This window comes from Plectropomus leopardus, chromosome 14, assembly GCF_026936395.1.
Source record: "Plectropomus leopardus strain MGB_pleo_1.0 chromosome 14, ASM2693639v1, whole genome shotgun sequence".
Taxonomy (NCBI): domain Eukaryota; kingdom Metazoa; phylum Chordata; class Actinopteri; order Perciformes; family Serranidae; genus Plectropomus; species Plectropomus leopardus.
Genome location: NC_142189.1, coordinates 24,393,756 through 24,419,175, shown reverse-complemented (window position 1 = coordinate 24,419,175; position 25,420 = coordinate 24,393,756). Strand labels below are relative to the sequence as shown.

The following is a 25,420-nucleotide window of genomic DNA, read 5'->3' as shown; positions in this document are numbered from 1 at the left end:
TGAAAAAATGACCGAAAAGGCAAGGCTATAGTATGGCAAAAATGTCAAAATATGACATGTCCCAAAAACAGCTGGAAACACCTCAAAACAGCATAAAAGAGCGTGCCAAGACATGCCATAGCATAGAATGTTGCAAAAACCACCTAAATCACCTTAATAATGCATGTTGAAAAATGACCGAAAAGGCAAGGCTATAGTATGGCAAAATGTCAAAATATGACATGTCCCAAAAACAGCTGGAAACACCTCAAAACAGCATAAAAGAGCGTGCCAAGACATGCCATAGCATAGAATGTTGCAAAACCACCTAAATCACCTTAAAATGCATGTTGAAAAAATGACCGAAAAGGCAAGGCTATAGTATGGCAAAAATGTCAAAATATGACATGTCCCAAAAACAGCTGGAAACACCTCAAAACATCATAAAAGAGCGTGCCAAGACATGCCAATGCAAAGATTTTTGCAAAAACCACCTAAATCACCTTAAACATGCATGTTGAAAAAATGACCGAAAAGGCAAGGCTATAGTATGGCAAAAATGTCAAAATATGACATGTCCCAAAAACAGCTGGAAACACCTCAAAACAGCATAAAAGAGCGTGCCAAGACATGCCATAGCATAGAATTTTGCAAAACCACCTAAATCACCTTAAAAATGCATGTTGAAAAATGACCGAAAAGGCAAGGCTATAGTATGGCAAAAATGTCAAAATATGACATGTCCCAAAAACAGCTGGAAACACCTCAAAACAGCATAAAAGAGCGTGCCAAGACATGCCAATAGCAAAGATTTTGCAAAAACCACCTAAATCACCTTAAAAATGCATGTTGAAAAAATGACCGAAAAGGCAAGGCTATAGTATGGCAAAAATGTCAAAATATGACATGTCCTAAAAACAGCTGGAAACACCTCAAAACAGCATAAAAGAGCGTGCCAAGACATGCCAATAGCAAAGAATGTTGCAAAACCACCTAAATCACCTTAAAAATGCATGTTGAAAAAATGACAAAAAAGGCATGGCTATAGTATGGCGAAAAATGTCAAAATATGACATGTCCCAAAAATAGCTGAAACACCTCAAAACATCATAAAATAGCGTGCCAAGACATGCCATAGCAAAGAATGTTGCAAAACCACCTAAATCACCTTAAAAATGCATGTTGAAAAATGACCGAAAAGGCAAGGCTATAGTATGGCAAAAATGTCAAAATATGACATGTCCCAAAAACAGCTGGAAACACCTCAAAACATCATAAAAGAGCGTGCCAAGACATGCCAATGCAAAGATTTTTGCAAAAACCACCTAAATCACCTTAAACATGCATGTTGAAAAATGACCGAAAAGGCAAGGCTATAGTATGGCAAAATGTCAAAATATGACATGTCCCAAAAACAGCTGGAAACACCTCAAAACAGCATAAAAGAGCGTACAAGACATGCCAATGCAAAGATTTTTGCAAAAACCACCTAAATCACCTTAAAAATGCATGTTGAAAAAATGACCGAAAAGGCAAGGCTATAGTATGGCAAAAATGTCAAAATATGACATGTCCCAAAAACAGCTGGAAACACCTCAAAACAGCATAAAAGAGCGTGCCAAGACATGCCAATGCAAAGATTTTTGCAAAAACCACCTAAATCACCTTAAAAATGCATGTTGAAAAATGACCGAAAAGGCAAGGCTATAGTATGGCAAAAATGTCAAAATATGACATGTCCCAAAAACAGCTGGAAACACCTCAAAACAGCATAAAAGAGCGTGCCAAGACATGCCATAGCAAAGATTTTTGCAAAAACCACCTAAATCACCTTAAAAATGCATGTTGAAAAAATGACCGAAAAGGCAAGGCTATAGTATGGCAAAAATGTCAAAATATGACATGTCCCAAAAACAGCTGGAAACACCTCAAAACATCATAAAAGAGCGTGCCAAGACATGACATAGCATAGACTGTTGCAAAACCACCTAAATCACCTTAAAATAATGCATGTTGAAATAATGACCGAAAAGGCAAGGCTATAGTATGGCAAAAATGTCAAAATATGACATGTCCCAAAAACAGCTGGAAACACCTCAAAACAGCATAAAAGAGCGTGCCAAGACATGCCAATGCAAAGATTTTTGCAAAAACCACCTAAATCACCTTAAAAATGCATGTTGAAAAAATGACCGAAAAGGCAAGGCTATAGTATGGCAAAAATGTCAAAATATGACATGTCCCAAAAACAGCTGGAAACACCTCAAAACAGCATAAAAGAGCGTGCCAAGACACGACATAGCATAGAATGTTGCAAAAACTATCAAAATCACCTTAAAAATGCATGTTGAAAAAATGACCGAAAAGGCAAGGCTATAGTATGGCAAAATGTCAAAATATGACATGTCCCAAAAACAGCTGGAAACACCTCAAAACATCATAAAACAGCGTGCCAAGACATGCAAAAGCATAGAATGTTGCAAAAACCACCTAAATCACCTTAAAAATGCATGTTGAAAAAATGACCGAAAAGGCAAGGCTATAGTATGGCAAAAATGTCAAAATATGACATGTCCCAAAAACAGCTGGAAACACCTCAAAACAGCATAAAATAGCGTGCCAAGACATGCCAATGCAAAGATTTTTGCAAAAACCACCTAAATCACCTTAAAAATGCATGTTGAAAAAATGACCGAAAAGGCAAGGCTATAGTATGGCAAAAATGTCAAAATATGACATGTCCCAAAAACAGCTGGAAACACCTCAAAACATCATAAAAGAGCGTGCCAAGACATGCCAATTGAAAGATTTTTGCAAAAACAACCTAAATCACCTTAAAAATGCATGTTGAAAAAATGACCGAAAAGGCAAGGCTATAGTATGGCAAAAATGTCAAAATATGACATGTCCCAAAAACAGCTGGAAACACCTCAAAACAGCATAAAATAGCGTGCCAAGACATGCCAATTGAAAGATTTTGCAAAACCACCTAAATCACCTTAAAATGCATGTTGAAAAAATGACCGAAAAGGCAAGGCTATAGTATGGCAAAAATGTCAAAATATGACATGTCCCAAAAACAGCTGGAAACACCTCAAAACATCATAAAAGAGCGTGCCAAGACACGCCATAGCATAGATTTTTGCAAAAACAACCTAAATCACCTTAAAAATGCATGTTGAAAAAATGACCGAAAAGGCAAGGCTATAGTATGGCAAAAATGTCAAAATATGACATGTCCCAAAAACAGCTGGAAACACCTCAAAACAGCATAAAAGAGCGTGCCAAGACATGCCAAAGCAAAGATTTTTGCAAAACCACCTAAATCACCTTAAAAATGCATGTTGAAAAAATGACCGAAAAGGCAAGGCTATAGTATGGCAAAAATGTCAAAATATGACATGTCCCAAAAACAGCTGGAAACACCTCAAAACAGCATAAAAAAGCGTGCCAAGACACGCCATAGCATAGAATGTTGCAAAAACCACCTAAATCACCTTAAAAATGCATGTTGAAAAAATGACCGAAAAGGCAAGGCTATAGTATGGCAAAAATGTCAAAATATGACATGTCCCAAAAACAGCTGGAAACACCTCAAAACAGCATAAAAGAGCGTGCCAAGACACGCCATAGCATAGAATGTTGCAAAAACCACCTAAATCACCTTAAAAATGCATGTTGAAAAAATGACCGAAAAGGCAAGGCTATAGTATGGCAAAAATGTCAAAATATGACATGTCCCAAAAACAGCTGGAAACACCTCAAAACATCATAAAAGAGCGTGCCAAGACACGCCATAGCATAGAATGTTGCAAAAACCACCTAAATCACCTTAAAAATGCATGTTGAAAAAATGACCGAAAAGGCAAGGCTATAGTATGGCAAAAATGTCAAAATATGACATGTCCCAAAAACAGCTGGAAACACCTCAAAACAGCATAAAAGAGCGTGCCAAGACATGCCAATTGAAAGATTTTTGCAAAAACCACCTAAATCACCTTAAAAATGCATGTTGAAAAAATGACCGAAAAGGCAAGGCTATAGTATGGCAAAAATGTCAAAATATGACATGTCCCAAAAACAGCTGGAAACACCTCAAAACATCATAAAAGAGCGTGCCAAGACACGCCATAGCATAGAATGTTGCAAAAACCACCTAAATCACCTTAAAAATGCATGTTGAAAAAATGACCGAAAAGGCAAGGCTATAGTATGGCAAAAATGTCAAAATATGACATGTCCCAAAAACAGCTGGAAACACCTCAAAACAGCATAAAAGAGCGTGCCAAGACATGCCAATGCAAAGAATTTTGCAAAAACCACCTAAATCACCTTAAAAATGCATGTTGAAAAAATGACCGAAAAGGCAAGGCTATAGTATGGCAAAAATGTCAAAATATGACATGTCCCAAAAACAGCTGGAAACACCTCAAAACAGCATAAAATAGCGTGCCAAGACATGCCAATGCAAAGATTTTTGCAAAAACCACCTATATCACCTTAAAAATGCATGTTGAAAAAATGACCGAAAAGGCAAGGCTATAGTATGGCAAAAATGTCAAAATATGACATGTCCCAAAAACAGCTGGAAACACCTCAAAACAGGATAAAAGAGCATGCCAAGACATGCCAATTGAAAGATTTTTGCAAAAACCACCTAAATCACCTTAAAAATGCATGTTGAAAAAATGACCGAAAAGGCAAGGCTATAGTATGGCAAAAATGTCAAAATATGACATGTCCCAAAAACATCTTGAAACACCTCAAAAAAGAATAAAATAACGTGCCAAGACATGCCAAAGCAAAGATTTTTGCAAAAACCACCTAAATCACCTTAAAAATGCATGTTGAAAAAATGACCGAAAAGGCAAGGCTATAGTATGGCAAAAATGTCAAAATATGACATGTCCCAAAAACAGCTGGAAACACCTCAAAACAGCATAAAAGAGCGTGCCAAGACATGCCATAGCATAGAATGTTGCAAAACCACCTAAATCACCTTAAAAATGCATGTTGAAAAATGACCGAAAAGGCAAGGCTATAGTATGGCAAAAATGTCAAAATATGACATGTCCCAAAAACAGCTGGAAACACCTCAAAACATCATAAAAGAGCGTGCCAAGACACGCCATAGCATAGAATGTTGCAAAAACCACCTAAATCACCTTAAAAATGCATGTTGAAAAAATGACCGAAAAGGCAAGGCTATAGTATGGCAAAAATGTCAAAATATGACATGTCCCAAAAACAGCTGGAAACACCTCAAAACAGCATAAAAGAGCGTGCCAAGACATGCCAATGCAAAGATTTTTGCAAAAACCACCTAAATCACCTTAAAAATGCATGTTGAAAAAATGACCGAAAAGGCAAGGCTATAGTATGGCAAAATGTCAAAATATGACATGTCCCAAAAACAGCTGGAAACACCTCAAAACAGCATAAAAGAGCGTGCCAAGACATGCCAATTGAAAGATTTTTGCAAAACCACCTAAATCACCTTAAAAATGCATGTTGAAAAAATGACCGAAAAGGCAAGGCTATAGTATGGCAAAAATGTCAAAATATGACATGTCCCAAAAACAGCTGGAAACACCTCAAAACAGCATAAAAGAGCGTGCCAAGACACGCCATAGCATAGAATGTTGCAAAAACTATCAAAATCACCAGAATAATGCATGTTGAAAAAATGACCGAAAAGGCAAGGCTATAGTATGGCAAAATGTCAAAATATGACATGTCCCAAAAACAGCTGGAAACACCTCAAAACAGCATAAAAGAGCGTGCCAAGACATGCCAATGCAAAGATTTTTGCAAAAACCACCTAAATCACCTTAAAAATGCATGTTGAAAAAATGACCGAAAAGGCAAGGCTATAGTATGGCAAAAATGTCAAAATATGACATGTCCCAAAAACAGCTGGAAACACCTCAAAACAGCATAAAAGAGCATGCCAAGACATGCCAATTGAATAGATTGTTGCAAAACCACCTAAATCACCTTAAAAATGCATGTTGAAAAATGACCGAAAAGGCAAGGCTATAGTATGGCAAAAATGTCAAAATATGACATGTCCCAAAAACAGCTGGAAACACATCAAAACAGGATAAAAGCGTGCCAAGACATGCCAATTGAAAGATTTTTGCAAAAACCACCTAAATCACCTTAAAAATGCATGTTGAAAAAATGACCGAAAAGGCAAGGCTATAGTATGGCAAAAATGTCAAAATATGACATGTCCCAAAAACAGCTGGAAACACCTCAAAACAGCATAAAATAGCGTGCCAAGACATGCCAATGCAAAGATTTTTGCAAAAACCACCTAAATCACCTTAAAAATGCATGTTGAAAAAATGACCGAAAAGGCAAGGCTATAGTATGGCAAAATGTCAAAATATGACATGTCCCAAAAACAGCTGGAAACACCTCAAAACAGCATAAAAGAGCATGCCAAGACATGCCAATTGAAAGATTTTTGCAAAAACCACCTAAATCACCTTAAAAATGCATGTTGAAAAAATGACCGAAAAGGCAAGGCTATAGTATGGCAAAAATGTCAAAATATGACATGTCCCAAAAACAGCTGGAAACACCTCAAAACAGCATAAAAGAGCGTGCCAAGACATGCCAATTGAAAGATTTTTGCAAAAACCACCTAAATCACCTTAAAATGCATGTTGAAAAATGACCGAAAAGGCAAGGCTATAGTATGGCAAAAATGTCAAAATATGACATGTCCCAAAAACAGCTGGAAACACCTCAAAACAGCATAAAAGAGCGTGCCAAGACACGCCATAGCATAGAATGTTGCAAAAACTATCAAAATCACCAGAATAATGCATGTTGAAAAAATGACCGAAAAGGCAAGGCTATAGTATGGCAAAAATGTCAAAATATGACATGTCCCAAAAACAGCTGGAAACACCTCAAAACAGCATAAAAGAGCGTGCCAAGACATGCCAATGCAAAGATTTTGCAAAAACCACCTAAATCACCTTAAAAATGCATGTTGAAAAAATGACCGAAAAGGCAAGGCTATAGTATGGCAAAATGTCAAAATATGACATGTCCCAAAAACAGCTGGAAACACCTCAAAACAGCATAAAATAGCGTGCCAAGACATGCCAATGCAAAGATTTTTGCAAAAACCACCTAAATCACCTTAAAAATGCATGTTGAAAAAATGACCGAAAAGGCAAGGCTATAGTATGGCAAAAATGTCAAAATATGACATGTCCCAAAAACAGCTGGAAACACCTCAAAACAGCATAAAAGAGCGTGCCAAGACATGCCAATGCAAAGATTTTTGCAAAAACCACCTAAATCACCTTAAAAATGCATGTTGAAAAAATGACCGAAAAGGCAAGGCTATAGTATGGCAAAAATGTCAAAATATGACATGTCCCAAAAACAGCTGGAAACACCTCAAAACAGCATAAAATAGCGTGCCAAGACATGCCAATGCAAAGATTTTTGCAAAACCACCTAAATCACCTTAAAAATGCATGTTGAAAAAATGACCGAAAAGGCAAGGCTATAGTATGGCAAAAATGTCAAAATATGACATGTCCCAAAAACAGCTGGAAAACACCTCAAAACAGCATAAAAGAGCGTGCCAAGACATGCCAATAGCATAGAATGTTGCAAAAACCACCTAAATCACCTTAAAAATGCATGTTGAAAAATGACCGAAAAGGCAAGGCTATAGTATGGCAAAAATGTCAAAATATGACATGTCCCAAAAACAGCTGGAAACACCTCAAAACAGCATAAAAGAGCGTGCCAAGACACGCCATAGCATAGAATGTTGCAAAAACTATCAAAATCACCAGAATAATGCATGTTGAAAAAATGACCGAAAAGGCAAGGCTATAGTATGGCAAAAATGTCAAAATATGACATGTCCCAAAAACAGCTGGAAACACCTCAAAACAGCATAAAAGAGCGTGCCAAGACATGCCAATGCAAAGATTTTTGCAAAAACCACCTAAATCACCTTAAAAATGCATGTTGAAAAAATGACCGAAAAGGCAAGGCTATAGTATGGCAAAAATGTCAAAATATGACATGTCCCAAAAACAGCTGGAAACACCTCAAAACAGCATAAAAGAGCATGCCAAGACATGCCAATGCAAAGATTTTTGCAAAACCACCTAAATCACCTTAAAAATGCATGTTGAAAAATGACCGAAAAGGCAAGGCTATAGTATGGCAAAAATGTCAAAATATGACATGTCCCAAAAACAGCTGGAAACACCTCAAAACAGCATAAAATAGCGTGCCAAGACATGCCAATGCAAAGATTTTTGCAAAAACCACCTAAATCACCTTAAACATGCATGTTGAAAAAATGACCGAAAAGGCAAGGCTATAGTATGGCAAAATGTCAAAATATGACATGTCCCAAAAACAGCTGGAAACACCTCAAAACAGCATAAAATAGCGTGCCAAGACATGCCAATGCAAAGATTTTTGCAAAAACCACCTAAATCACCTTAAAAATGCATGTTGAAAAAATGACCGAAAAGGCAAGGCTATAGTATGGCAAAAATGTCAAAATATGACATGTCCCAAAAACAGTTGGAAACACCTCAAAACAGCATAAAAGAGCGTGCCAAGACATGCCATAGCATAGAATGTTGCAAAACCACCTAAATCACCATAAACATGCATGTTGAAAAAATGACCGAAAAGGCAAGGCTATAGTATGGCAAAAATGTCAAAATATGACATGTCCCAAAAACAGCTGGAAACACCTCAAAACAGCATAAAAGAGCGTGCCAAGTCATGCCAATGCAAAGATTTTTGCAAAAACCACCTAAATCACCTTAAAAATGCATGTTGAAAAAATGACCGAAAAGGCAAGGCTATAGTATGGCAAAAATGTCAAAATATGACATGTCCCAAAAACAGCTGGAAACACCTCAAAACAGCATAAAAGAGCGTGCCAAGACATGCCAAAGGAAAGATTGTTGCAAAACCACCTAAATCACCTTAAAATGCATGTTGAAAAAATGACCGAAAAGGCAAGGCTATAGCATGGCAAAAATGTCAAAATATGACATGTCCCAAAAACAGCTGGAAACACCTCAAAACAGCATAAAAGAGCGTGCCAAGACATGCCATAGCATAGAATGTTGCAAAACCACCTAAATCACCTTAAAAATGCATGTTGAAAAATGACCGAAAAGGCAAGGCTATAGTATGGCAAAAATGTCAAAATATGACATGTCCCAAAAACAGCTGGAAACACCTCAAAACAGCATAAAAGAGCGTGCCAAGACATGCCATAGCATAGAATGTTGCAAAACCACCTAAATCACCTTAAAAATGCATGTTGAAAAAATGACCGAAAAGGCAAGGCTATAGTATGGCAAAATGTCAAAATATGACATGTCCCAAAAACAGCTGGAAACACCTCAAAACAGCATAAAAGAGCGTGCCAAGACATGCCAATGCAAAGATTTTTGCAAAAACCACCTAAATCACCTTAAAAATGCATGTTGAAAAAATGACCGAAAAGGCAAGGCTATAGTATGGCAAAAATGTCAAAATATGACATGTCCCAAAAACAGCTGAAAACACCTCAAAACATAATAAAAGAGCGTGCCAAGACATGCCAATTGAAAGATTTTTGCAAAACCACCTAAATCACCTTAAAAATGCATGTTGAAAAATGACCGAAAAGGCAAGGCTATAGTATGGCAAAAATGTCAAAATATGACATGTCCCAAAAACAGCTGGAAACACCTCAAAACAGCATAAAAGAGCGTGCCAAGACATGCCATAGCATAGAATGTTGCAAAACCACCTAAATCACCTTAAAATGCATGTTGAAAAAATGACCGAAAAGGCAAGGCTATAGTATGGCAAAAATGTCAAAATATGACAGTTCCAAAAAACAGCTAAAAACACCTCAAAACAGCATAAAAAAGCGTGCCAAGACATGCCATAGCAAAGAATGTTGCAAAACCACCTAAATCACCTTAAAAATGCATGTTGAAAAAATGACCGAAAAGGCAAGGCTATAGTATGGCAAAAATGTCAAAATATGACATGTCCCAAAAACAGCTGGAAACACCTCAAAACAGCATAAAAGAGCGTGCCAAGACATGCCAATGCAAAGATTGTTGCAAAACCACCTAAATCACCTTAAAATGCATGTTGAAAAAATGACCGAAAAGGCAAGGCTATAGTATGGCAAAAATGTCAAAATATGACATGTCCCAAAAACAGCTGGAAACACCTCAAAACAGCATAAAAGAGCGTGCCAAGACATGCCAATGCAAAGATTTTTGCAAAACCACCTAAATCACCTTAAAAATGCATGTTGAAAAAATGACCGAAAAGGCAAGGCTATAGTATGGCAAAAATGTCAAAATATGACATGTCCCAAAAACAGCTGGAAACACCTCAAAACAGCATAAAAGAGCGTGCCAAGACATGCCATAGCAAAGATTTTTGCAAAACCACCTAAATCACCTTAAAATGCATGTTGAAAAATGACCGAAAAGGCAAGGCTATAGTATGGCAAAATGTCAAAATATGACATGTCCCAAAAACAGCTGGAAACACCTCAAAACAGGATAAAAGAGCGTGCCAAGACATGCCAATGCAAAGATTGTTGCAAAAACCACCTAAATCACCTTAAAAATGCATGTTGAAAAAATGACCGAAAAGGCAAGGCTATAGTATGGCAAAAATGTCAAAATATGACATGTCCCAAAAACAGCTGGAAACACCTCAGAACAGCATAAAAGAGCGTGCCAAGACATGCCATAGCATAGAATGTTGCAAAAACCACCTAAATCACCTTAAAAATGCATGTTGAAAAATGACCGAAAAGGCAAGGCTATAGTATGGCAAAAATGTCAAAATATGACATGTCCCAAAAACAGCTGGAAACACCTCAAAACAGCATAAAAGAGCGTGCCAAGACACGCCATAGCATAGAATGTTGCAAAAACTATCAAAATCTCCTTAAAAATGCATGTTGAAAAAATGACCGAAAAGGCAAGGCTATAGTATGGCAAAAATGTCAAAATATGACATGTCCCAAAAACAGCTGGAAACACCTCAAAACAGCATAAAAGAGCGTGCCAAGACATGCCATAGCAAAGATTTTTGCAAAAACCACCTAAATCACCTTAAAATGCATGTTGAAAAAAAGACCAAAAAGGCAAGGCTATAGTATGGCAAAAATGTCAAAATAGGACATGTCCCAAAAAACGGCTGGAAACACCTCAAAACAGCATAAAATAGCGTGCCAAGACATGCCAATGCAAAGATTTTTGCAAAACCACCTAAATCACCTTAAAATGCATGTTGAAAAAATGACCGAAAAGGCAAGGCTATAGTATGGCAAAAATGTCAAAATATGACATGTCCCAAAAACAGCTGAAAACACCTCAAAACAGCATAAAAGAGCGTGCCAAGACATGCCAATGCAAAGATTTTTGCAAAAACCACCTAAATCACCTTAAAAATGCATGTTGAAAAAATGACCGAAAAGGCAAGGCTATAGTATGGCAAAAATGTCAAAATATGACATGTCCCAAAAACAGCTGGAAACACCTCAAAACAGCATAAAATAGCGTGCCAAGACATGCCATAGCATAGAATGTTGCAAAACCACCTAAATCACCTTAAAAATGCATGTTGAAAAAATGACCGAAAAAGGCAAGGCTATAGTATGGCAAAAATGTCAAAATATGACATGTCCAAAAAACAGCTGAAAACACCCCAAAGAAGCATAAAATAGCGTGCCAAGTCATGCCAATTGAATAGATTTTTGCAAAAACCACCTAAATCACCTTAAAATGCATGTTGAAAAAATGACCGAAAAGGCAAGGCTATAGTATGGCAAAAATGTCAAAATATGACATGTCCCAAAAACAGCTGGAAACACCTCAAAACAGGATAAAAGAGCGTGCCAAGACATGCCAATTGAAAGATTTTTGCAAAAACCACCTAAATCACCTTAAAAATGCATGTTGAAAAAATGACCGAAAAGGCAAGGCTATAGTATGGCAAAAATGTCAAAATATGACATGTCCCAAAAACAGCTGGAAACACCTCAAAACATCATAAAAGAGCGTGCCAACACACGCCATAGCATAGAATGTTGCAAAAACCACCTAAATCACCTTAAAAATGCATGTTGAAAAAATGACCGAAAAGGCAAGGCTATAGTATGGCAAAAATGTCAAAATATGACATGTCCCAAAAACAGCTGGAAACACCTCAAAACAGCATAAAATAGCGTGCCAAGACATGCCAATGCAAAGATTTTTGCAAAAACCACCTAAATCACCTTAAAAATGCATGTTGAAAAATGACCGAAAAGGCAAGGCTATAGTATGGCAAAAATGTCAAAATATGACATGTCCCAAAAACAGCTGGAAACACCTCAAAACAGCATAAAAGAGCGTGCCAAGACATGCCAATGCAAAGATTTTGCAAAAACCACCTAAATCACCTTAAAATGCATGTTGAAAAAATGACCGAAAAGGCAAGGCTATAGTATGGCAAAATGTCAAAATATGACATGTCCCAAAAACAGCTGGAAACACCTCAAAACAGCATAAAAGAGCGTGCCAAGACACGCCATAGCATAGATTTTTGCAAAAACAACCTAAATCACCTTAAAAATGCATGTTGAAAAAATGACCGAAAAGGCAAGGCTATAGTATGGCAAAAATGTCAAAATATGACATGTCCCAAAAACAGCTGGAAACACCTCAAAACATCATAAAAGAACGTGCCAAGACATGCCAATTGAAAGATTTTTGCAAAACCACCTAAATCACCTTAAAAATGCATGTTGAAAAAATGACCGAAAAGGCAAGGCTATAGTATGGCAAAAATGTCAAAATATGACATGTCCCAAAAACAGCTGGAAACACCTCAAAACAGCATAAAAGAGCGTGCCAAGACATGCCAATTGAAAGATTTTTGCAAAAACCACCTAAATCACCTTAAAAATGCATGTTGAAAAAATACCCAAAAAGGCAAGGCTATAGTATGGCAAAAATGTCAAAATATGACATGTCCCAAAAACAGCTGGAAACACCTCAAAACACCATAAAAGAGCGTGCCAAGACATGCCAAGTGAAAGATTTTGCAAAACCACCTAAATCACCTTAAAATGCATGTTGAAAAAATGACCGAAAAGGCAAGGCTATAGTATGGCAAAATGTCAAAATATGACATGTCCCAAAAACAGCTGGAAACACCTCAAAACATCATAAAACAGCGTGCCAAGACACGCCATAGCATAGAATGTTGCAAAAACCACCTAAATCACCTTAAAAATGCATGTTGAAAAAATGACCGAAAAGGCAAGGCTATAGTATGGCAAAAATGTCAAAATATGACATGTCCCAAAAACAGCTGGAAACACCTCAAAACAGCATAAAAGAGCGTGCCAAGACACGACATAGCATAGAATGTTGCAAAAACTATCAAAATCACCAGAATAATGCATGTTGAAAAAATGACCGAAAAGGCAAGGCTATAGTATGGCAAAAATGTCAAAATATGACATGTCCCAAAAACAGCTGGAAACACCTCAAAACAGCATAAAAAAGCGTGCCAAGACATGCCATAGAATAGATTTTTGCAAAACCACCTAAATCACCTTAAACATGCATGTTGAAAAAATGACCGAAAAGGCAAGGCTATAGTATGGCAAAAATGTCAAAATATGACATGTCCCAAAAACAGCTGGAAACACCTCAAAACAGCATAAAAGAGCGTGCCAAGACATGCCAAAGCACAGATTTTGCAAAAACCACCTAAATCACCTTAAAAATGCATGTTGAAAAAATGACCGAAAAGGCAAGGCTATAGTATAGCAAAAATATCAAAATATGACAAAACACAAAAACAGCAGAAAACACCTCAAAACATCATAAAAGAGCGTGCCAAGACATGCCAATGCAAAGATTTTTGCAAAAACAACCTAAATCACCATAAAAATGCATGTTGAAAAAATGACCGAAAAGGCAAGGCTATAGTATGGCAAAAATGTCAAAATATGACATGTCCCAAAAACAGCTGGAAACACCTCAAAACATCATAAAAGAGCGTGCCAAGACATGCCAATTGAAAGATTTTTGCAAAAACCACCTAAATCACCTTAAAAATGCATGTTGAAAAAATGACCGAAAAGGCAAGGCTATAGTATGGCAAAAATGTCAAAATATGACATGTCCCAAAAACAGCTGAAAACACCTCAAAACAGCATAAAAGAGCATGCCAAGACATGCCAATTGAAAGATTTTTGCAAAAACCACCTAAATCACCTTAAAAATGCATGTTGAAAAAATGACCGAAAAGGCAAGGCTATAGTATGGCAAAAATGTCAAAATATGACATGTCCCAAAAACAGCTGGAAACACCTCAAAACAGCATAAAAGAGCGTGCCAAGACACGCCATAGCATAGATTTTGCAAAACCACCTAAATCACCTTAAAAATGCATGTTGAAAAAATGACCGAAAAAGGCAAGGCTATAGTATGGCAAAATGTCAAAATATGACATGTCCCAAAAACAGCTGGAAACACCTCAAAACATCATAAAAGAGCGTGCCAAGACACGCCATAGCATAGAATGTTGCAAAAACTATCAAAATCACCAGAATAATGCATGTTGAAAAAATGACCGAAAAGGCAAGGCTATAGTATGGCAAAAATGTCAAAATATGACATGTCCCAAAAACAGCTGGAAACACCTCAAAACAGCATAAAAGAGCGTGCCAAGACATGCCAATGCAAAGATTTTTGCAAAAACCACCTAAATCACCTTAAAAATGCATGTTGAAAAAATGACCGAAAAGGCAAGGCTATAGTATGGCAAAAATGTCAAAATATGACATGTCCCAAAAACAGCTGGAAACACCTCAAAACATCATAAAAGAGCGTGCCAAGACATGCCAATGCAAAGATTTTTGCAAAAACCACCTAAATCACCTTAAACATGCATGTTGAAAAAATGACCGAAAAGGCAAGGCTATAGTATGGCAAAAATGTCAAAATATGACATGTCCCAAAAACAGCTGGAAACACCTCAAAACAGCATAAAAGAGCGTGCCAAGACATGCCAATTGAAAGATTTTTGCAAAAACCACCTAAATCACCTTAAAATGCATGTCGAAAAAATGACCGAAAAGGCAAGGCTATAGTATGGAAAAACTGACAAAATATGACATGTCCCAAAAACAGCTGGAAACACCTCAAAACAGCATAAAATAGCGTGCCAAGACACACCATAGCATAGAATGTTGCAAAAACTATCAAAATCACCAGAATAATGCATGTTGAAAAAATGACCGAAAAGGCAAGGCTATAGTATGGCAAAAATGTCAAAATATGACATATCCCAAAAAACGGCTGGAAACACCTCAAAACAGCATAAAAGAGCATGCCAAGACATGCCAATTGAAAGATTTTTGCAAAAACAACCTAAATCACCTTAAAAATGCATGTTGAAAAAATGACCGAAAAGGCAAGGCTATAGTATGGCAAAAATGTCAAAATATGACATGTCCCAAAAACAGCTGGAAACACCTCAAAACAGCATAAAAGAGCGTGCCAAGACATGCCAATGCAAAGATTTTTGCAAAAACCACCTAAATCACCTTAAACATGCATGTTGAAAAATGACCGAAAAGGCAAGGCTATAGTATGGCAAAAATGTCAAAATATGACATGTCCCAAAAACAGCTGGAAACACCTCAAAACAGCATAAAAGAGCGTGCCAAGACATGCCATAGCATAGAATGTTGCAAAACCACCTAAATCACCTTAAAAATGCATGTTGAAAAAATGACCGAAAAGGCAAGGCTATAGTATGGCAAAAATGTCAAAATATGACATGTCCCAAAAACAGCTGGAAACACCTCAAAACATCATAAAAGAGCATGCCAAGACATGCCAATTGAAAGATTTTTGCAAAAACCACCTAAATCACCTTAAAAATGCATGTTGAAAAAATGACCGAAAAGGCAAGGCTATAGTATGGCAAAATGTCAAAATATGACATGTCCCAAAAACAGCTGGAAACACCTCAAAACATCATAAAAGAGCGTGCCAAGACACGCCATAGCATAGAATGTTGCAAAAACTATCAAAATCACCAGAATAATGCATGTTGAAAAAATGACCGAAAAGGCAAGGCTATAGTATGGCAAAAATGTCAAAATATGACATGTCCCAAAAACAGCTGGAAACACCTCAAAACAGGATAAAAGAGCGTGCCAAGACATGCCAATGCAAAGATTTTGCAAAAACCACCTAAATCACCTTAAAATGCATGTTGAAAAAATGACCGAAAAGGCAAGGCTATAGTATGGCAAAAATGTCAAAATATGACATGTCCCAAAAACAGCTGGAAACACCTCAAAACAGGAGAAAAGAGCGTGCCAAGACATGCCAATAGCATAGATTTTTGCAAAACCACCTAAATCACCTTAAAAATGCATGTTGAAAAAATGACCGAAAAGGCAAGGCTATAGTATGGCAAAAATGTCAAAATATGACATGTCCCAAAAACAGCTGGAAACACCTCAAAACAGCATAAAAGAGCGTGCCAAGACACGACATAGCATAGAATGTTGCAAAACCACCTAAATCACCTTAAAAATGCATGTTGAAAAAATGAACGAAAAGGCAAGGCTATAGTATGGCAAAAATGTCAAAATATGACATGTGCCAAAAACAGCTGAAAACACCTCAAAACACCATAAAATAGCGTGCCAAGACATACCAATGCAAAGATTTTTGCAAAAACCACCTAAATCACCTTAAAAATGCATGTTGAAAAAATGACCGAAAAGGCAAGGCTATAGTATGGCAAAATGTCAAAATATGACATGTCCCAAAAACAGCTCGAAACACCTCAAAACACCATAAAAGAGCGTGCCAAGACATGCCAATGCAAAGATTTTTGCAAAAACCACCTAAATCACCTTAAAAATGCATGTTGAAAAAATGACCGAAAAGGCAAGGCTATAGTATGGCAAAAATGTCAAAATATGACATGTCCCAAAAACAGCTGGAAACACCTCAAAACAGCATAAAAGAGCATGCCAAGACATGCCAATTGAAAGATTTTTGCAAAAACCACCTAAATCACCTTAAAAATGCATGTTGAAAAAATGACCGAAAAGGCAAGGCTATAGTATGGCAAAAATGTCAAAATATGACATGTCCCAAAAACAGCTGGCAACACCTCAAAACAGCATAAAAGAGCATGCCAAGACATGCCATAGCATAGAATGTTGCAAAAACCACCTAAATCACCTTAAAAATGCATGTTGAAAAAATGACCGAAAAGGCAAGGCTATAGTATGGCAAAAATGTCAAAATATGACATGTCCCAAAAACAGCTGGAAACACCTCAAAACAGCATAAAAGAGCGTGCCAAGACATGCCATAGCATAGAATGTTGCAAAACCACCTAAATCACCTTAAACATGCATGTTGAAAAAATGACCGAAAAGGCAAGGCTATAGTATGGCAAAAATGTCAAAATATGACATGTCCCAAAAACAGCTGGAAACACCTCAAAACAGCATAAAATAGCGTGCCAAGACACACCATAGCATAGAATGTTGCAAAAACTATCAAAATCACCTTAATAATGCATGTTGAAAAAATGACCGAAAAGGCAAGGCTATAGTATGGCAAAAATGTCAAAATATGACATGTCCCAAAAACGGCTGGAAACACCTCAAAACAGCATAAAATAGCGTGCCAAGACATGCCAATGCAAAGATTTTTGCAAAAACCACCTAAATCACCTTAAAAATGCATGTTGAAAAAATGACCAAAAAGGCAAGGCTATAGTATGGCAAAAATGTCAAAATATGACATGTCCCAAAAACAGCTGGAAACACCTCAAAACAGCATAAAAGAGCGTGCCAAGACATGCCAATGCAAAGATTTTTGCAAAACCACCTAAATCACCTTAAAATGCATGTTGAAAAATGACCGAAAAGGCAAGGCTATAGTATGGCAAAAATGTCAAAATATGACATGTCCCAAAAACAGCTGGAAACACCTCAAAACAGCATAAAAGAGCGTGCCAAGACATGCCAATGCAAAGATTTTTGCAAAAACCACCTAAATCACCTTAAAAATGCATGTTGAAAAAATGACCGAAAAGGCAAGGCTATAGTATGGCAAAAATGTCAAAATATGACATGTCCCAAAAACAGCTGAAAACACCTCAAAACAGCATAAAAGAGCATGCCAAGACATGCCAATTGAAAGATTTTTGCAAAACCACCTAAATCACCTTAAAAATGCATGTTGAAAATGAATGAAAAGGCAAGGCTATAGTATGGCAAAAATGTCAAAATATGACATGTCCCAAAAACAGCTGGAAACACCTCAAAACAGCATAAAAGAGCGTGCCAAGACACGCCATAGCATAGAATGTTGCAAAAACCACCTAAATCACCAGAATAATGCATGTTGAAAAAATGACCGAAAAGGCAAGGCTATAGTATGGCAAAAATGTCAAAATATGACATGTCCCAAAAACAGCTGGAAACACCTCAAAACAGCATAAAAGAGCGTGCCAAGACATCCCAATGCAAAGATTTTTGCAAAACTATCTAAATCACCTTAAAAATGCATGTTGAAAAAATGACCGAAAAGGCAAGGCTATAGTATGGCAAAAATGTCAAAATATGACATGTCCCAAAAACAGCTGGAAACACCTCAAAACATCATAAAAGAGCGTGCCAAGACACGCCATAGCATAGATTTTTGCAAAAACCACCTAAATCACCTTAAAAATGCATGTTGAAAAAATGACCGAAAAGGCAAGGCTATAGTATGGCAAAAATGTCAAAATATGACATGTCCAAAAAACAGCTGAAAACACCCCAAAGAAGCATAAAATAGCGTGCCAAGTCATGCCATAGCATAGAATTTTGCAAAAACATCCAAAAACACATAAATATAGCATGTTGAAAAGATGACCGAAAAGGCAAGGCTATAGTATGGCAAAAATGTCAAAATATGACATGTCCCAAAAACAGCTGGAAACACCTCAAAACATCATAAAAGAGCGTGCCAAGACACGCCATAGCATAGAATGTTGCAAAAACCACCTAAATCACCTTAAAAATGCATGTTGAAAAAATGACCGAAAAGGCAAGGCTATAGTATGGCAAAAATGTCAAAATATGACATGTCCCAAAAACAGCTGGAAACACCTCAAAAAAGCATAAAAGAGCGTGCCAAGACATGCCAATGCAAAGATTTTTGCAAAAACCACCTAAATCACCTTAAAAATGCATGTTGAAAAATGACCGAAAAGGCAAGGCTATAGTATGGCAAAAATGTCAAAATATGACATGTCCCAAAAACAGCTGGAAACACCTCAAAACAGCATAAAAGAGCGTGCCAAGACATGCCAATTGAAAGATTTTTGCAAAAACCACCTAAATCACCTTAAAAATGCATGTTGAAAAAATGACCGAAAAGGCAAGGCTATAGTATGGCAAAAATGTCAAAATATGACATGTCCCAAAAACAGCTGGAAACACCTCAAAACAGCATAAAAGAGCGTGCCAAGACACGCCATAGCATAGAATGTTGCAAAAACTATCAAAATCACCAGAATAATGCATGTTGAAAAAATGACCGAAAAGGCAAGGCTATAGTATGGCAAAAATGTCAAAATATGACATGTCCCAAAAACAGCTGGAAACACCTCAAAACAGCATAAAAGAGCGTGCCAAGACATGCCAATGCAAAGATTTTTGCAAAAACCACCTAAATCACCTTAAAAATGCATGTTGAAAAAATGACCGAAAAGGCAAGGCTATAGTATGGCAAAAATGTCAAAATATGACATGTCCCAAAAACAGCTGGAAACACCTCAAAACAGCATAAAAGAGCGTGCCAAGACATGCCAATGCAAAGATTTTTGCAAAACCACCTAAATCACCTTAAAAATGCATGTTGAAAAAATGACCGAAAAGGCAAGGCTATAGTATGGCAAAATGTCAAAATATGACATGTCCCAAAAACAGCTGGAAACACCTCAAAACAGCATAAAAGAGCGTGCCAAGACATGCCAATAGCAAAGATTTTGCAAAAACCACCTAAATCACCTTAAAAATGCATGTTGAAAAAATGACCGAAAAGGCAAGGCTATAGTATGGCAAAAATGTCAAAATATGACATGTCCCAAAAACAGCTGAAAACACCTCAAAACAGGATAAAAGAGCATGCCAAGACATGCCAATTGAAAGATTTTTGCAAAAACCACCTAAATCACCTTAAAAATGCATGTTGAAAAAATGACCGAAAAGGCAAGGCTATAGTATGGCAAAAATGTCAAAATATGACATGTCCCAAAAACAGCTGGAAACACCTCAAAACAGCATAAAAGAGCGTGCCAAGACACGCCATAGCATAGAATGTTGCAAAAACCACCTAAATCACCTTAAAAATGCATGTTGAAAAATGACCGAAAAGGCAAGGCTATAGTATGGCAAAATGTCAAAATATGACATGTCCCAAAAACAGCTGGAAAACACCTCAAAACAGCATAAAAGAGCGTGCCAAGACATGCCAATGCAAAGAATGTTGCAAAACCACCTAAATCACCTTAAAAATGCATGTTGAAAAAATGACCGAAAAGGCAAGGCTATAGTATGGCAAAAATGTCAAAATATGACATGTCCCAAAAACAGCTGGAAACACCTCAAAACAGCATAAAAGAGCGTGCCAAGACACGCCATAGCATAGAATGTTGCAAAAACCACCTAAATCACCTTAAAAATGCATGTTGAAAAAATGACCGAAAAGGCAAGGCTATAGTATGGCAAAAATGTCAAAATATGACATGTCCCAAAAACAGCTGGAAACACCTCAAAACAGCATAAAAGAGCGTGCCAAGACACGCCATAGCATAGAATGTTGCAAAAACTATCAAAATCACCAGAATAATGCATGTTGAAATAATGACCGAAAAGGCAAGGCTATAGTATGGCAAAAATGTCAAAATATGACATGTCCCAAAAACAGCTGGAAACACCTCAAAACAGCATAAAATAGCGTGCCAAGACATGCCAATGCAAAGATTTTTGCAAAAACCACCTAAATCACCTTAAAAAGGCATGTTGAAAAAATGACCGAAAAGGCAAGGCTATAGTATGGCAGAAATGTCAAAATATGACATGTCCCAAAAACAGCTGGAAACACCTCAAAACACCATAAAAGAGCGTGCCAAGACACGCCATAGCATAGAATGTTGCAAAAACTATCAAAATCACCAGAATAATGCATGTTGAAAAAATGACCGAAAAGGCAAGGCTATAGTATGGCAAAAATGTCAAAATATGACATGTCCCAAAAACAGCTGGAAACACCTCAAAACAGCATAAAAAAGCGTGCCAAGGCACACCATAGCATAGAATGTTGCAAAAACCACCTAAATCACCTTAAAAATGCATGTTGAAAAAATGACCGAAAAGGCAAGGCTATAGTATGGCAAAAATGTCAAAATATGACATGTCCCAAAAACAGCTGGAAACACCTCAAAACACCATAAAAGAGCGTGCCAAGACATGCCAATGCAAAGATTTTTGCAAAAACCACCTAAATCACCTTAAAAATGCATGTTGAAAAAATGACCGAAAAGGCAAGGCTATAGTATGGCAAAAATGTCAAAATATGACATGTCCCAAAAACAGCTGGAAACACCTCAAAACAGCATAAAATAGCGTGCCAAGACATGCCAATGCAAAGATTTTTGCAAAAACCACCTATATCACCTTAAAAATGCATGTTGAAAAAATGACCGAAAAGGCAAGGCTATAGTATGGCAAAAATGTCAAAATATGACATGTCCCAAAAACAGCTGGAAACACCTCAAAACAGGATAAAAGAGCATGCCAAGACATGCCAATTGAAAGATTTTTGCAAAAACCACCTAAATCACCTTAAAAATGCATGTTGAAAAAATGACCGAAAAGGCAAGGCTATAGTATGGCAAAAATGTCAAAATATGACATGTCCCAAAAACAGCTGGAAACACCTCAAAACAGCATAAAAGAGCGTGCCAAGGCACACCATAGCATAGAATGTTGCAAAAACCACCTAAATCACCTTAAAAATGCATGTTGAAAAAATGACCGAAAAGGCAAGGCTATAGTATGGCAAAAATGTCAAAATATGACATGTCCCAAAAACAGCTGGAAACACCTCAAAACAGCATAAAAGAGCGTGCCAAGACACGCCATAGCATAGAATGTTGCAAAAACTATCAAAATCACCAGAATAATGCATGTTGAAATAATGACCGAAAAGGCAAGGCTATAGTATGGCAAAAATGTCAAAATATGACATGTCCCAAAAACAGCTGGAAACACCTCAAAACAGCATAAAAAAGCGTGCCAAGGCACACCATAGCATAGAATGTTGCAAAAACCACCTAAATCACCAGAATAATGCATGTTGAAAAAATGACCGAAAAGGCAAGGCTATAGTATGGCAAAAATGTCAAAATATGACATGTCCCAAAAACAGCTGGAAACACCTCAAAACAGCATAAAAGAGCGTGCCAAGACACGCCATAGCATAGAATGTTGCAAAAACTATCAAAATCACCAGAATAATGCATGTTGAAAAAATGACCGAAAAGGCAAGGCTATAGTATGGCAAAAATGTCAAAATATGACATGTCCCAAAAACAGCTGGAAACACCTCAAAACATCATAAAAGAGCGTGCCAAGACACGCCATAGCATAGAATGTTGCAAAAACTATCAAAATCACCAGAATAATGCATGTTGAAAAAATGACCGAAAAGGCAAGGCTATAGTATGGCAAAAATGTCAAAATATGACATGTCCCAAAAAACGGCTGGAAACACCTCAAAACAGGATAAAAGAGCATACCAAGGCACGCCATAGCATAGGATGTTGCAAAAACCACCTAAATCACCTTAAAAATGCATGTTGAAAAAATGACCGAAAAGGCAAGGCTATAGTATGGCAAAAATGTCAAAATATGACATGTCCCAAAAACAGCTGAAAACACCTCAAAACAGGATAAAAGAGCATGCCAAGACATGCCAATTGAAAGATTTTTGCAAAAACAACCTAAATCACCTTAAAAATGCATGTTGAAAAAATGACCGAAAAGGCAAGGCTATAGTATGGCAAAAATGTCAAAATATGACATGTCCCAAAAACAGCTGGAAACACCTCAAAACATCATAAAAGAGCGTGCCAAGACACGCCATAGCATAGAATGTTGCAAAAACAACCTAAATCACCTTAAAAATGCATGTTGAAAAAATGACCGAAAAGGCAAGGCTATAGTATGGCAAAAATGTCAAAATATGACATGTCCCAAAAACAGCTGGAAACACCTCAAAACACCATAAAAGAGCGTGCCAAGACATGCCAATGCAAAGATTTTTGCAAAGACCACCTAAATCACCTTAAAAATGCATGTTGAAAAAATGACCGAAAAGGCAAGGCTATAGTATGGCAAAAATGTCAAAATATGACATGTCCCAAAAACAGCTGGAAACACCTCAAAACATCATAAAAGAGCGTGCCAAGACATGCCAATTGAAAGATTTTTGCAAAAACAACCTAAATCACCTTAAAAATGCATGTTGAAAAAATGACCGAAAAGGCAAGGCTATAGTATGGCAAAAATGTCAAAATATGACATGTCCCAAAAACAGCTGGAAACACCTCAAAACAGCATAAAAGAGCGTGCCAAGACACGCCATAGCATAGAATGTTGCAAAAACTATCAAAATCACCAGAATAATGCATGTTGAAAAAATGACCGAAAAGGCAAGGCTATAGTATGGCAAAAATGTCAAAATATGACATGTCCCAAAAACAGCTGAAAACACCTCAAAACAGGATAAAAGAGCATGCCAAGACATGCCAATTGAAAGATTTTTGCAAAAACAACCTAAATCACCTTAAAAATGCATGTTGAAAAAATGACCGAAAAGGCAAGGCTATAGTATGGCAAAAATGTCAAAATATGACATGTCCCAAAAACAGCTGGAAACACCTCAAAACAGCATAAAAAAGCATGCCAAGGCACACCATAGCATCGAATGTTGCAAAAACCACCTAAATCACCTTAAAAATGCATGTTGAAAAAATGACCGAAAAGGCAAGGCTATAGTATGGCAAAAATGTCAAAATATGACATATCCCAAAAAACGGCTGGAAACACCTCAAAACAGCATAAAAAAGCGTGCCAAGACATGCCAATGCAAAGATTTTTGCAAAAACCACCTAAATCACCTTAAAAATGCATGTTGAAAAAATGACCGAAAAGGCAAGGCTATAGTATGGCAAAAATGTCAAAATATGACATGTCCCAAAAACAGCTGGAAACACCTCAAAACAGCATAAAAGAGCGTGCCAAGACACGCCATAGCATAGAATGTTGCAAAAACTATCAAAATCACCAGAATAATGCATGTTGAAAAAATGACCGAAAAGGCAAGGCTATAGTATGGCAAAAATGTCAAAATATGACATGTCCCAAAAACAGCTGAAAACACCTCAAAACAGGATAAAAGAGCATGCCAAGACATGCCAATTGAAAGATTTTTGCAAAAACAACCTAAATCACCTTAAAAATGCATGTTGAAAAACTGACCGAAAAGGCAAGGCTATAGTATGGCAAAAATGTCAAAATATGACATGTCCCAAAAACAGCTGGAAACACCTCAAAACAGCATAAAATGGCGTGCCAAGACACACCATTGCATAGAATGTTGCAAAAACTATCAAAATCACCAGAATAATGCATGTTTAAAAAATGACTGAAAAGGCAAGGCTATAGTATGGCAAAAATGTCAAAATATGACATGTCCCAAAAACTGCTGAAAACACCTAAAACCATCATAAAAGAGCGTGCCAAGACATGCCATGGCATAGAATGTTGCAAAAACAGCCAAAAACACCATAATAATGCATGTTGAAAAAATGTCTGAAAAGACAAGGCTATAGAATGGCAAAAATGTCAAAATATCACGTCCCAAAAACAGCTGGAAACACCTCAAAACAGCATAAAAGAGCGTGCTAAGACACGCCATAGCATTGAATGTTGCAAAAACTATCAAAATCACCAGAATAATGCATATTGAAAAAATGACCGAAAAGGCAAGGCTATAGTATGGCAAAAATGTCAAAATATGACAGGTCCCAAAAACAGCTGAAAAAAACTCAAAACAACATAAAAGAGCGTGCCAAGACATGCCAATGCAAAGATTTTTGCAAAAAACACCTAAATCACCTTAAAAATGCATGTTGAAAAAATGACCGAAAAGGCAAGGCTATAGTATGGCAAAAATGTCAAAATATGACATGTCCTAAAAACACTTGAAAACACCTTAAAACAGCAGAAAATAGCGTGCCAAGACATGCCAATGCA

The 25,420-nt window shown here is 37.0% G+C and overlaps 1 long non-coding RNA gene across 1 annotated transcript in view; it reads left to right on the top strand.

Annotated features, from left to right (window-relative positions):
• LOC148187485 (uncharacterized) overlaps nt 1–25,420 on the top strand; it is a 68,382-nt gene that overhangs the window by 41,424 nt on the left and 1,538 nt on the right. The window lies entirely within an intron of this gene.